The sequence below is a fragment of the Monodelphis domestica genome, chromosome 7 (assembly GCF_027887165.1).
Source record: "Monodelphis domestica isolate mMonDom1 chromosome 7, mMonDom1.pri, whole genome shotgun sequence".
Classification (NCBI taxonomy): domain Eukaryota; kingdom Metazoa; phylum Chordata; class Mammalia; order Didelphimorphia; family Didelphidae; genus Monodelphis; species Monodelphis domestica.
In genome coordinates, this window is record NC_077233.1 from 227,886,145 (window position 1) to 227,898,541 (window position 12,397).

At 35.0% G+C, this 12,397-nt stretch overlaps 1 protein-coding gene across 1 annotated transcript in view; it reads right to left on the bottom strand.

Annotated features, from left to right (window-relative positions):
• LMTK2 (lemur tyrosine kinase 2) overlaps positions 1 to 12,397 on the bottom strand; it is a 136,412-nt gene that overhangs the window by 34,347 nt on the left and 89,668 nt on the right. The window lies entirely within an intron of this gene.

Here is a 12,397-nt window from a genome sequence, read left to right on the forward strand (position 1 = left end):
CCTGTGGCTAGTCCAATTCTTCATTTTGCAAATGAGGAAAAGAGAAACAGGAATATAAATTAAAATTTTTTTGTTGAGATCTTTTGTTTTTACATGACCTGTGTTTCCTTTCCTCCTTTGCCTTCCCTTAATAACAAAGAAAAAAGATGGAAAAATAAATTAACTGACTATAAAAAAAAAAAGGGTGACACTATTTGTAGTGTGCTATATATACAAAGCTCCCATCATCTCTGCAAAGAAGGTATCCTCTCATAGCATTGTGGGGGGACTAAGTTTAGTTGCCATAATTTTATAACATTCATTTTTCAATTATATTGGTGCTATTTCTCCTATTTATACCGTTGTTTCCTGGTTCTACAAACCTAACTTTTTATTAGTTCATCTAAATCTTCTCATGCTTCTGTTTTCATTATACTGTTTCTTACAGTGCACTAATATTCCATTATATTAATTTACCTTAACTTGTTTAGGCACTGCTTAATCTATATGCATCTACTTTGTTTCTAATTCTTTGCTGCTATAAAAAAGTAGTACTATATAAATATTTTGGTGTAAAATAACAACAATTGCAACCATTTATATAAAGCTTTAAGGTGTGCAGATCACTGAATTAATGTTAACTTAGGTGATTCTCACAACAATACTATGAGAAAGATGCTATTATTAACCTCATTTTATAGATAAGGAAACAGACACAATGAAGGTAAATTACTTACCCATGGTCACAAACCTATTAAGTCTCTAGGACTTAAAAAAAAATCACTATGAAGCAAAACCAAGATGGCAGAGAAAAGGTAGAGGCTCACTTGGAACTCTCCAAAATTGCCCTCTAAATAAATTTAAAATGACATCTTAAAATTAATTCTGGAGCAGCAAAACCCACAAAAGGGTAGAGTAAAACAATTATCTCTCCCAAGACAACTCAGAAGATTGGCAGAAAAAGGGTGTGTAGCACATCTAGGAAAAATTGGGAAAAGAAATGAGTGATGCAAGAAAATCATGAAAAAGGTACAAAAACTCACTGAACCAGGGCAGGTCCTGACCATAGCAAGCCAGCAACAAGACTAAGGGCAACTGAATCATCATCATCACCTTCTGGAGCTCTAAAACCCACAGACAGTAAGGAATACCTGGTCAGATGGCAATTACAGGGGTACTTCTATTGGCACTGGGTACAAGATTCTGTTGCATTGCTTATATGTGGAACCAGGTTGCAGTCCTGGATCACAGTCTCAGGGCAAGAAGGTGCACTACTATCACACTGAAACTTGTGGCCCCAGATGAAGAGGGAAGTCAGGTCACAGTTCTGGAGGTGAGGGTAGGGAAGAGTGGTTGGGGTACTTCACAGACAAAAGCATAGGATGACAGGAGAGCAGTAAACACTTTTTCCCTTACATCATACCACCTTGGAAGAACTAAAAATTTATAGATCTCCAGAATTAGCTCTGAAAGTAGCTGCACAAAAAATCTGAAGCTTGGGACAGTGCCTTCTCCACCCCAGAAGCAAAGTCCAACTTTCACACCACCATTCCTTAAAGCTAACAGTCAAGAAATAGCCTGGAAAAATGAGCAAACAAAAAAAGAACCTGACCTTACTATGGTGACAAGAAAAATTAAATCACAAATTCAGAAGACAACAAAGACAAAATTGCTATATCCAAAGCCTCAAAGAAAAATATAAATTGATCTTAGACCCAACAAGAATTCCTGGAAGCACTAATAAAGGATTAAAAAAACCCAATAAGTAGAGGAAAAATTGGGAAAAGAAATAAAACAGATGCAAGAGAATCATGAAAAAACAGTTGGCAGGTTGGTAAAGGAGGAATAAAAATTACTGAAGAAAATATCAACTTAAACAGACTTGGCCAAATGGTAAAAAAGGCACAAAAATCCACTGAAAGGACCTTCTTAAAAGCAAAACTGGCCAAATGGAAAAGGAGGTACAAGAGCTCACTGAAGAAAATAATTCCTTTAAAAAAGCAAAAAAATGTTAAATGTCTCATTGGAAAAACAATTGCCCTGGAAAATTTTCATGGGATAAGGGGAAACCAGAAGTAAAACTGCATGTAAGAGATGTGGGCTGACAACCCCTACCTACTTCACCAGGTTCTGAGTTTGGGTATAGGCAAACTTCCAGATCCCAGGACCTTGCCAACACTAACAACAGAATATACCACACCCAATCCTTGAAGTCCCAGGCAAGGCTCTGAAGTTGGTTAGCTCTTGGCCCTTTTGAGCCTATGCTGCAGTGAAGCCCCTAACCCCAGAACAAAATAGCTCACAGTGGGGAGTCCTGCAAGCCATCAACAGGGGAGAGAGAATCAGTAACTTTCAGAACTACTAGTCCATAGGCCAAAAAAAAAAAGGCTGGGAAAATGAACAAACTGCAAAAGAAACACTTAAACCATAAAAAATTTCTATGGAGACAAAGAACAAGACACAGTATGGGACATAGAGATTCAAACTACCAGTTGTAAAACTCCAAAGAAAAATGTGAATTAGTCTCAAGTGCTGACAGAACTCAAAAATTCAAAAATCAAATAAGAGAGGTGGGAGAAAAATGGCAAAAAGAAAATAATAGCTTAAAAAATAAAATTGGTCAAATGGAAAAAGAGGCCCAGAAAATCTGACTTTCAAATACAAGACTCAAGAAAAGCACAAAAAGGTAAATAGAGAGAAATTGTAAGGGTTTCAATAATGTTAAACTATTTACATTTCTACATGGAAGATGATACTTGTAAACTCTAAGAACTTTAGCATTATTAGGGCAATTAGCAGGAGTACACGTAGACAAAGGGCAAAGATATGGTGGGATTCTAAAAAAAAAATTAAGGGGTGAAAAAAAGGAATGTATTGGAAGAAGGGAGAAGATAGCTATAGAATAGGATAAGTTATCTCACACAAGAGGTGAGAAATAGCTTTTATAGTGTAGGGGAAGATGGAGGAATGGAGGAATGCTTGAAGTTTACTCACTGGAATTGTCTCAAAGAAATAACAACATATACATTTAATTGGGTATAGAAATCTGTTTTACCCTTTGACCTAGCAATACCACTACTAGAGCTGAATACTAAAGAGAAAAGGAAATTTCATATAAAAATATTTATAGTATCTCTTTTTGTGGTGGCAAACATTTGGAAATTGAAGGGATGCTCATCAATTGGGAAATGGTCGAACAAGTTGTAGGATATGATTGTAATAGAAGCTTGCCATCTTAGGGAGGAGGAAAGACAAGAGATAAAAAATCTGGAACTTGAAATTTAAAAAAATGTTAAAAATTTGTTTTACATGTAATTCAAAAAAATATTAAAAAACAAAAGAACAAATAAATAAACTATTGACCTCCTTTAGAGTATACACCTGGCAATAGAAACCCTGGGTCACCGAATATGGCCATTTTAGTTTTTATTGAATTATAGAATAATTAATTTTCAAGGCTCTACATTACAACATTTATAGATTCACATGTGAGAACAGAGAGCAAAAGTAATGGTGTCATGATATTTCCCTCAAAAGTATTCTCAAGGTTATAGTTAAGCATCCTCAGAAATCAAAGCATAATATACCAAAACTTTAGAAAGCCTATAATAGTAATCAGAATGAGCATATTAATAAGATCGTAGGATCAAGACCTGGAAAGGACTTTATAGATTATTCAGTTCAACCTCTTTAATTTTACACATAAGTAAATTGTAACTTAGGGAGGCAAGATTCTAGGTCACACAAGCAGTAAGTAGAATTGATTCAAACCCAGGTCCTTTGATTCTAATCCACTTTCCTTGCCTCTCTATCACATAGAGGATCCTCATGAATCTAACACCGAGTAATGTATAGAATTAAGAGAGGAAAATGAGGGAAAAGGTAGAAAGTCAATAATAATTGATTCAGGTGGCTCAAGAACAAAAGGTTACCTGGCACCTGGTGGGTGATGGGAAAAATATAGCCTGTCTTGAAGTAACAAGATTCTCTGACAAGTATTTTTCTCGTAACTATTTGTCCCCATGAATTAAAAATATCTCTAAGTTAATAATTCTGATGAAAAAAAAAAGGTATAAAAAAGACAATTTGGCTGTGCATTTATACCCCTAAAACTACCTAATTTTTAAAGTTTGAAGCTTTAAAAAGTTTTAAGGTTTTTTAAAGTTTCATGCCTTGGTTGCCAACATAAAATTTCTCAAATTCACCAAAACCTCATTTTACCAGTTTAGTTAAATAACTGATAATACAAGTAGTTAAAAAAAAAGATGAGGAAGAAAATTGATGAGATTCAAAATATACCACCTAAAAGAAAAAAGGAATTTATGACACAATAGAAGATATATTTCTACTATTAAATCTTCAATCCCTTGATAATGATTTTAAATTCACATTTAAGTTTTTACTGAACTGTGATTAGATACTAAATTTAAGTTTCTTATAACTAGATTAAATAAGATCTATAAATAAATCTAACAAACATTAAAAATGAAGATAACTATATTCTTAGCTTCTCATAAAATTAAAGTAATTTAATTTTAACTTTAAAAAAAAGGAGAGGTATAAAATAAAGGAAAAAAAGTAATGCCAAGAAAAAAGAATGGAGGTCTTTATTAGCAAATTTTAATTTAGCTCTAAAGATCTCTAATACAATAAGGCTCTTAGTAAAGACTTAAATAATCATGCTATTTCAATGAAAAATATTTAAGCCAAATGATATTTTTATGCACATTTAATTATGTTAACTATATCCTATATTCAGGAAAGCAAGTCCTAACTGTTCCACTCCCTCAGGAATTTGGTATATATTTTACGCTGCATATTATTTTGTGTCTTTTAAAATTCTTTTTATCACTTTTATGACTTTCTATCTTTTCAAATGAGTAACATCCTCAAAGGCAGTAAAGCAGGATTTTAAAAAATGCAAATGAATACATAAAAGTAGGAATCAATACAGGTGGACTAACAGGAATTAAATTAATTGATATAAATTCAGACAAATGATTATAGGGTTATTTATAGGTTAAAGAGAACACTTAAAGGTAATCTCTTTGTAAACTAAACAAGCAAAGAAATAATAGGTGTACAACTGCATTTTCCAATGGAATATTAAAATACAATCTTACCCACACTCCTTAACTAATAGGGCATCTTATTGGTTCTATCAGAGAAAGAGGCCACACAAATCTATGGGCATGATGATTTATGTTCTGAAATACACAGCTATTTCTAAAAACAACTGTTTTTGCCAAACAGTTAATATTTTTCAAACGTCTTCTATACAAAAAAGGTGGAAGGAGAAATGGCAAGGTGGCAGTAGTCATTTAAAAACTGTAACGAGAGTATATCCATACCTACAATGCTTTTTTTTAATGTCCCTCTTCTTCCCTATACCAACTAAAACTCTAAATATTAAAGTAAAACCATGTTAAACATACATAACTATGTTAAGAAAGTGATAGTAAGCCTTAACTAGAAGAAAAATGACTCAAGCCCCAGATAGATTTCTCTTTTAGTAGTTCTATAATTTTTCTTCATTTATTGTACCACATTAGGATATTCAACATTTGAGCAGGATATAGGGATGATTATATATGACCGTTATTAGAACACTGCCAGTACTCAAATATATAATAATAAATTTGGTTGACTGTTCATAATTATTTTGTAACCAATGAGATCCAGAAGGAAACAATTCTATGTTGAAAAGCATTCAAATTGAAAATTCAGCATAAAGTTTTTAGTTTTAGTAAGTTTTACACTGCAGCAAGTAGTCCATACTGGTTTGTTCCAACTCCAGAAATGGTAGATCTTTATTCAGATTTTTACTTCTTTCTGGAAAATACCGAGGTGATCCAATTATAAATTTTCATTATTATTTAAATGAAACAATGTTAACTTCCTCATGTAATACCTATGGTACATAACTGTAGTCTTTGAGTCTAAAAAAAAAAGGCTTTAGAATGGTACACATTCTATTAAAAAAACTTTTTTTGTACTGAATTTAATATCAAATAAAATAGTCATTTAATGGTATATATTCTAGATGAAAAATCAAAATACCCACAAAGCTACAATCTTCCATACCTGACTGTAGAGGGCAGCAAACTACCATATTAAGGAGTAGCAACTTATTACTGAAGTTTTTTTGAGCTAACTTCTTTGATATTTTTGAAATATTTTGAAAAAGAATTATTCAAATACCTTTTAAAAATTCTGGAGAAATGGATGAAAATTGTTCTGAAAGGCTTTTAATTTGTACAGTATGCTATACTGATCTAAGTTTTTTTTTAACTTAACCTTAAAAAAAATTACATGTAGAAACAATGGAACAGGATCCAAAATGTTCTTATAGAAAAATGTAACTATGCTTAGGGAACTTGGCAAAGAAGGGGCTAAAGGTCCATAAGCCAAAGAAACTATCCAAAGACTTTTGAAGGAGTAGAATTTATCAGACATGTCTATATTAGCCAGGAGAGATTTTTGAACCTTCACTTCATCTCTCATCTATGTCCCCTTCTCTCCAATCACACAGCTGCCACCTGGTAGAGATTCTCAATCACCTCAATCCTCTCACCACTCTAATCTATCCTCTACTGACAGACCAAAGATGTTTTCTTCAAGTGCAGTCTAACCATGGGCACCCTCCAACTCAATGTTTTTTGTTTGTTTGTTTGTTGTTTATTTGTTTTTTATTGTTTCCCTATTACCTCCAGCAGCAAATATAAAATCCTCTGGCATTTAAAGCCTTTCCCATCTTTCTCATCTTCATGCACCTTAATCTCTTCCATGTGCTCCACAATGTAGCTACACTGATCTTCATGTTGCTCCTTGTACATGACCCTTCATGTTCCTAATGCCTAGAATGTTCTTTCTCCTCACCTTTACCTTCTGGTTTCTCTGACTTCCTTCAGGCTCAAGGGGGCAGCTAGGTGGCAAGCCACAGAAACGAAAGGTCCTAGGTTCAAATCTGACCTCAAGACACTTTCTTAGTCATATAGTTGTGCATTTCAATTATGAGCTAAGCTAGCTGACAAGGTAGGGAGTAGGTTTGCCCCTAAAAAGGGGAGAGTGGGAGAAAAAAAAAAGAAACGAATCTGAGAGCAGAAAAATTGGTAGTAGCAAAAAGGTAATTAAGGCAAGTTTAGATCTCAAATCAACTAGGACAGCATTATTTAAGTGCTCACCCCATTTCTTTAAGTCATAGAATGATTTCATGATATTTTTTCTACAAAAAATTTTTAAATCCCCATAATAAAGTTTGTAATGTATTTATCAATTGATTTAACGTATGTTTGGTTTAGATGTGACTAAAACCCTGAAACTTTGTTCTGTGCCAGTCTATTTACAATCTCAATGATCAGAATTTTCTCAACTTGAAAAAAAGTATTATACAGATAGAAGTTACAATTTTTAATAAACATTGCTAGTATAAACATTTAAACCCTATTCTCCAATAAACAAATATTGATTTAAAGAGTACAAAATGTTTCAAAAGTTGTGATTTAGAAATAGAAATGCTGCCCGATTTTGTCTTTATCCTCAATTAGTTCTGAGAACATAAGACAAGAGAATACATAACTAAACAATGGGAGAATAGGTAGCAAAGGAATCAAATGCTAAATAAAGTAATAAAATAACGAGAAAATTGTTCTTGTTAAGCAAAATTTTCAATCTTTTTCTTTTTTAAAATTAGGAACTGTAGCAATCTCATTTTCTACTTCTTATCCAACAGAAGTTATGCTATCTTCTCATATAAAACTATTATTACTGGTGTATATTATATTTCCCCCTTAATGAAAAATTCTTTGCTATTTCTTAGGAAATCCAATAACTGGCCATCCCCACTCATTCAATTTTTTTTAACATAAGTCTCAAGAAATAACACTTTCTAATGCCTCTTTTGAGAAAAATAAAATAAAATGAGGATATGTAAACATTTAGCTGTAAAAAATTACAAGTCACATTTTGTAAACTATAATTTAATAAATCTCAAATCTTTAGGAACTGTTTTTAAAGATTCAATTTAAGAAAAATTTAATGAATGCTTGATCTGTATTAGTCACTAAGCTATATCATAGCTATATCACAAAGATGAGAAATAACAGAAAGAGCAAAAGTTGAGATCTGAAGGATCTATATTCATAGTATCACAGCTTTAGAACCAGAAAGAACCTCAGAGATCATCTAGCCCAATTTGCTCATTTTAGAGATAAAGAAATTGAGGCCCAACCTTAAGTGATTTGCTTACAGGTGAAAAATAACAGATTAAGATACTGATCTTCTTAAGACCTCTGACTTCAGGACTTTTCTACAGCTCTAAAGCTACAAGCAGGTTATGTTTCTTCTATTAGACAGCAGACTCTTTGAGAGTCTTATTCCTTTTAGAAACAGGGATGTTACATAATCTCATCAGTGGGACTTCCACAAGTTAGGTTCTCAAAGAGAAGCTTAATTGAATAAATGATCAAAAATAAAGAATGGACTCCTGAGCACTAGTCTTGTAATGCCCTTAAGCTTCTGATATTATTAAATCTATTACTATAATACCCAGAATCAGGACAAATTTCACTGGCTCTGAATTTCCCAGTTATATGATCTGGGATAGTAACACCTTCTCAGACTAACTTCACATTTGGAAAATAAGGATAATACTTGCTGTGCCTAACCTCATAGAGTTTGTGAAGATGAAAAGAGATCAAAGGCATAAAATATTTTATTAAATTTAAATGTCAACATTATAAAGTACAGACCCTATACTAATGAAATTTATAATCTATTAAAAGAGATAATAAAGGTACACAGATAATCAAGCTAAAAGGAAGTTATATTGTTATGAGGTACAGCTAAGAAGTGCATTTTGAACAACTTTGGGAGTTTGGAGGCCAATGGGAAGAATCAGGGAAGGCCCTGTGAAAACAGTAGCTTTTAATCTGAGACATGAAGGATAGAAACTTAATGGGCAGGCACGAGAGGGAAGGGGAAGATATTCCAGAGATACATAAGAGATTTTAAACTAAGGTGACAAAGGGCAGTTTATCTTTAAGTAACCACAAGTAGTCTAGTATAGTAAAAACTTAGCAGTCTGGAAACTGTCTCATATCCAGAGTAATCAAATGAAAAGGTATTTGGTGATGGAATGCATCTGGGAACCTGTACATTACCATCATTAACCTCAAGCTCCAACTTGAAATAAATATTTTCCTAGTGATTCTATATGGCTGTGAGCCAGGGTCTAGAGATTTAAAGATGGTTCTTAAGAGGTTATCTAATTCAATCCCCTCATTCTACTAGAGGAACATAACATGTACATAAGTAAATATGAGTGAGCTCTAATCATTAGGGGTAGGGAGAAAGACTTGACATAAAAATGGCACTTGAGAGATAAAGTAGATGTGTATTCCTGGCCTTGGGTACACTAATGTAAAAGTAGAGAGGGAGGAGATGGAAGGAATAACAATGAGATTATAGATATACTGACGCATGGGTGATCAAAAGTAGTAAGAAGGAACAAATAAATCCTGAGAAATGCTTCACTATTTCTTCACTAACACAGCCTGCCTCTCATCTCTCTCCAAACTTGTCTTGATGTACTGTGATTGCATGATTCACTGCAATTAAAAAAGGACACATTAGCTAGATGGTGATACATATAAAAGTTACTAGTCTTTTCTATCAAAATTGTAGACATCTAGGAGAAATAAAAGGAAAAAAAAACAGAGAACACCAGAGGGAAGCAGCAACAAAGATCAGAAGCAGAGGTTAGAGTGACTACAATGACTAACAGACAACAGGAGTGTCTGCAAGAAGCAGCTATGATAAACAAGAGATTAAGGATGGCAACAAAAGAGTGGCAGCAGTGGGCAGATATTAGAAAGAATGATGGCAGCAGCAATGAGCAGGCATAGCCTGCTATCTAAGAGCACAAAAGATGGCTAGTGGTGAAGAGGTAGAACAATTTCATTCCCAGGGGAAGGTGGGGGAGAGTGAGGAGCAGCAGGAGCCAGCCACCCTAACCCTTACCCTAATTACCTAGCTCCTGAAAAAAGGTAAGAGGTTTCTGAAAGAAGACACAGAGATGAGGAACTCAGCTTGTATCATATTGATGCCTCTAAGATTATCAGTGTGACAAGTTCAACACAAATATAGTTTAGCTGTCATTGTGATAATACGACAGTGACAAAGTCTCTCCATTCAACATCCCACACACTTTATAGCTATGGCATAATACTTTAAGAAGGCACAAAATTATCTAGTACAGGAGTCCCCAAACTATGGCCCATGGGCCACCTGTGGGCCACAAGTGGCACTCAGAGGCCATTCATCTGGCCCCCACCGAACTTCTCGAAGAGGCACCTCTTTCATTGGTGGTCAGTGAGAGTACTGTATAAGGTGGTGCCACAAAGTACAGTGTCACTCACATCCAGTACTACTTCCAGGGACATAACCCTTTTGCCCAGCACCTTGTTCTGAGAGTAACTTAACAAGAATGAGGCACTGCACAAAGGATTATGTGGCTGCACAATGGAAGACGTCGGCATCATGAGCGGCGATCTAGGAGAGGGGATTCCCCACTGTGTAATCTGCTGCCCAGTAGAGTGGTGCAAGGTATGACAGGCCCATCACAGCCAGCGCTGCAGCCTCCGCTATCCCAGACAGCGGTATACAGTGCCACAGGCCCAGCCCCACCTCCAGTACTGTATACAGGCATCAGATAGTGGTGATCTGGCCTGTGACATCAGCGGTGGGCCTCTACTGTGAGAAGCCCACCACTGCCACTGGGTGTTTTATAAGACACCTCCTGTTTTGGGGGGATCAAATTAATATAAGACAGTGTCTTATTTAGGGGGAAACTTGGTAGTACAATGGCCCTCATACTCCCCTAGATGCATAACATAATGGTCCCTGCCATTATGTTGTTAGTTTGTTGATTTAAATTTACTTGTTCTTTATTTTAAATATTGCATTTGTTCCTGTTTTGTTTCTTTACTTTAAAATAAGATATGTGCAGTATGCATAGGGATTTGTTCATAGTTTTTTTATAGTCCAGTCCTCCAAAGGTCTGAGGGACAGTGAACTAGCCCCCTGTGTAAAAAGTTTGGGGTCCCCTGATTCATTTAAAAAACATTTCCATAAAAATTCATTTGATACATATTTGAATGTCTATGCTCTAGGGATTATAATAGGTTGAAGTATATGAAAAATAGATTCTATCCTCATGCAATCTAACAGTCTAATAATGGAAGTAAGCAATAAATAAGGTAGTGTGAAGATTAAATTTAACACTCCCTTGATTGTAACAATGAAAATACTTAACTCTCCCCTGATTATGAAGATTAAATTGTAACCCCTATTTTTAGAACACAGTACTTAAAAGTTAAATATGGAGATTTTTAGATTTAATCACCAAGGGTGCAAACACCCTATTTCACACATTGAGTGGGGAAGATCTATGACCCATGTGTGTGATAGTGGATGATGAATCAGAATCTACTGCCTGCCTTCTGGGCTGTCCTAAAACAAAGCATCAATTGTGATTGGTAGAAGTAAAACTAGGGGAAGACACAGGAAGTGACTCAAAAGAAGCATCTTGAAAAGGAGCTGTAACTTCCTGTGAGATGGAGTTCATTTTTTGTAAAGTGGAGAGTGGAGGAATTCTTCATTCTTTGATCTACTGACTGGACCTGAGGCCCTGTTCCTTTGAAATGATACATGATGAGTGAAAAGCTGACTCTTTAACTGCTGGATTTTTCTGAAAAAACTATCCTCTGGAGAGACCTACTCTTGAGAGACACTACCAGGGTCCTCGGCTTTGTCGAGGCCAGTTGAAACTAATTCTCCCTGGCCGGAGGGTCCAGGAGTAAATTACTTAGTGCTCAGGCTAGATATCTTACCTTATCCTCTCTCTGATTTCTTGCTTTACTCTTTCGATATTTTGTAAATAAATTGTAAATAAAATTCCTGGCTACCACACTCTTAAATAACCAAGTCCAACCTTTTAAAAATTAACATATGTAATCTCATTTGACATGAGAGAGAAAGAGAGAGACAGAGAGAGAGAGAGGGGTAATGACCTGGGCAAAAATTCCATTAAATAGTGTAATTCCAAAAAAAATTCCATAAAATAATGAAACATGTATACATGAAAGTTCTGGAGTTCCAGAAAACAGGAAGGTGGTATGAGTGGTAATACTTGGGTTGATGAAATTAGGAGGTACCAGGGTTAGCCCCTGATCATTGCTAGGAAGAAAGAAAGTAGGTATGCTTTGTAAGGAAGGCTATCAACTGGAAGAGATCATGAGGGCTAGATTAAGTCCCTCTGAGCAGGCTTTATCTCTAAGTCATGTTTGCTGTCTGAGATAGTGGAAATGGTCTTGAACTGTGGCTACTGTAGAGCTCAAATTTCCAACTCCAGGCTCAA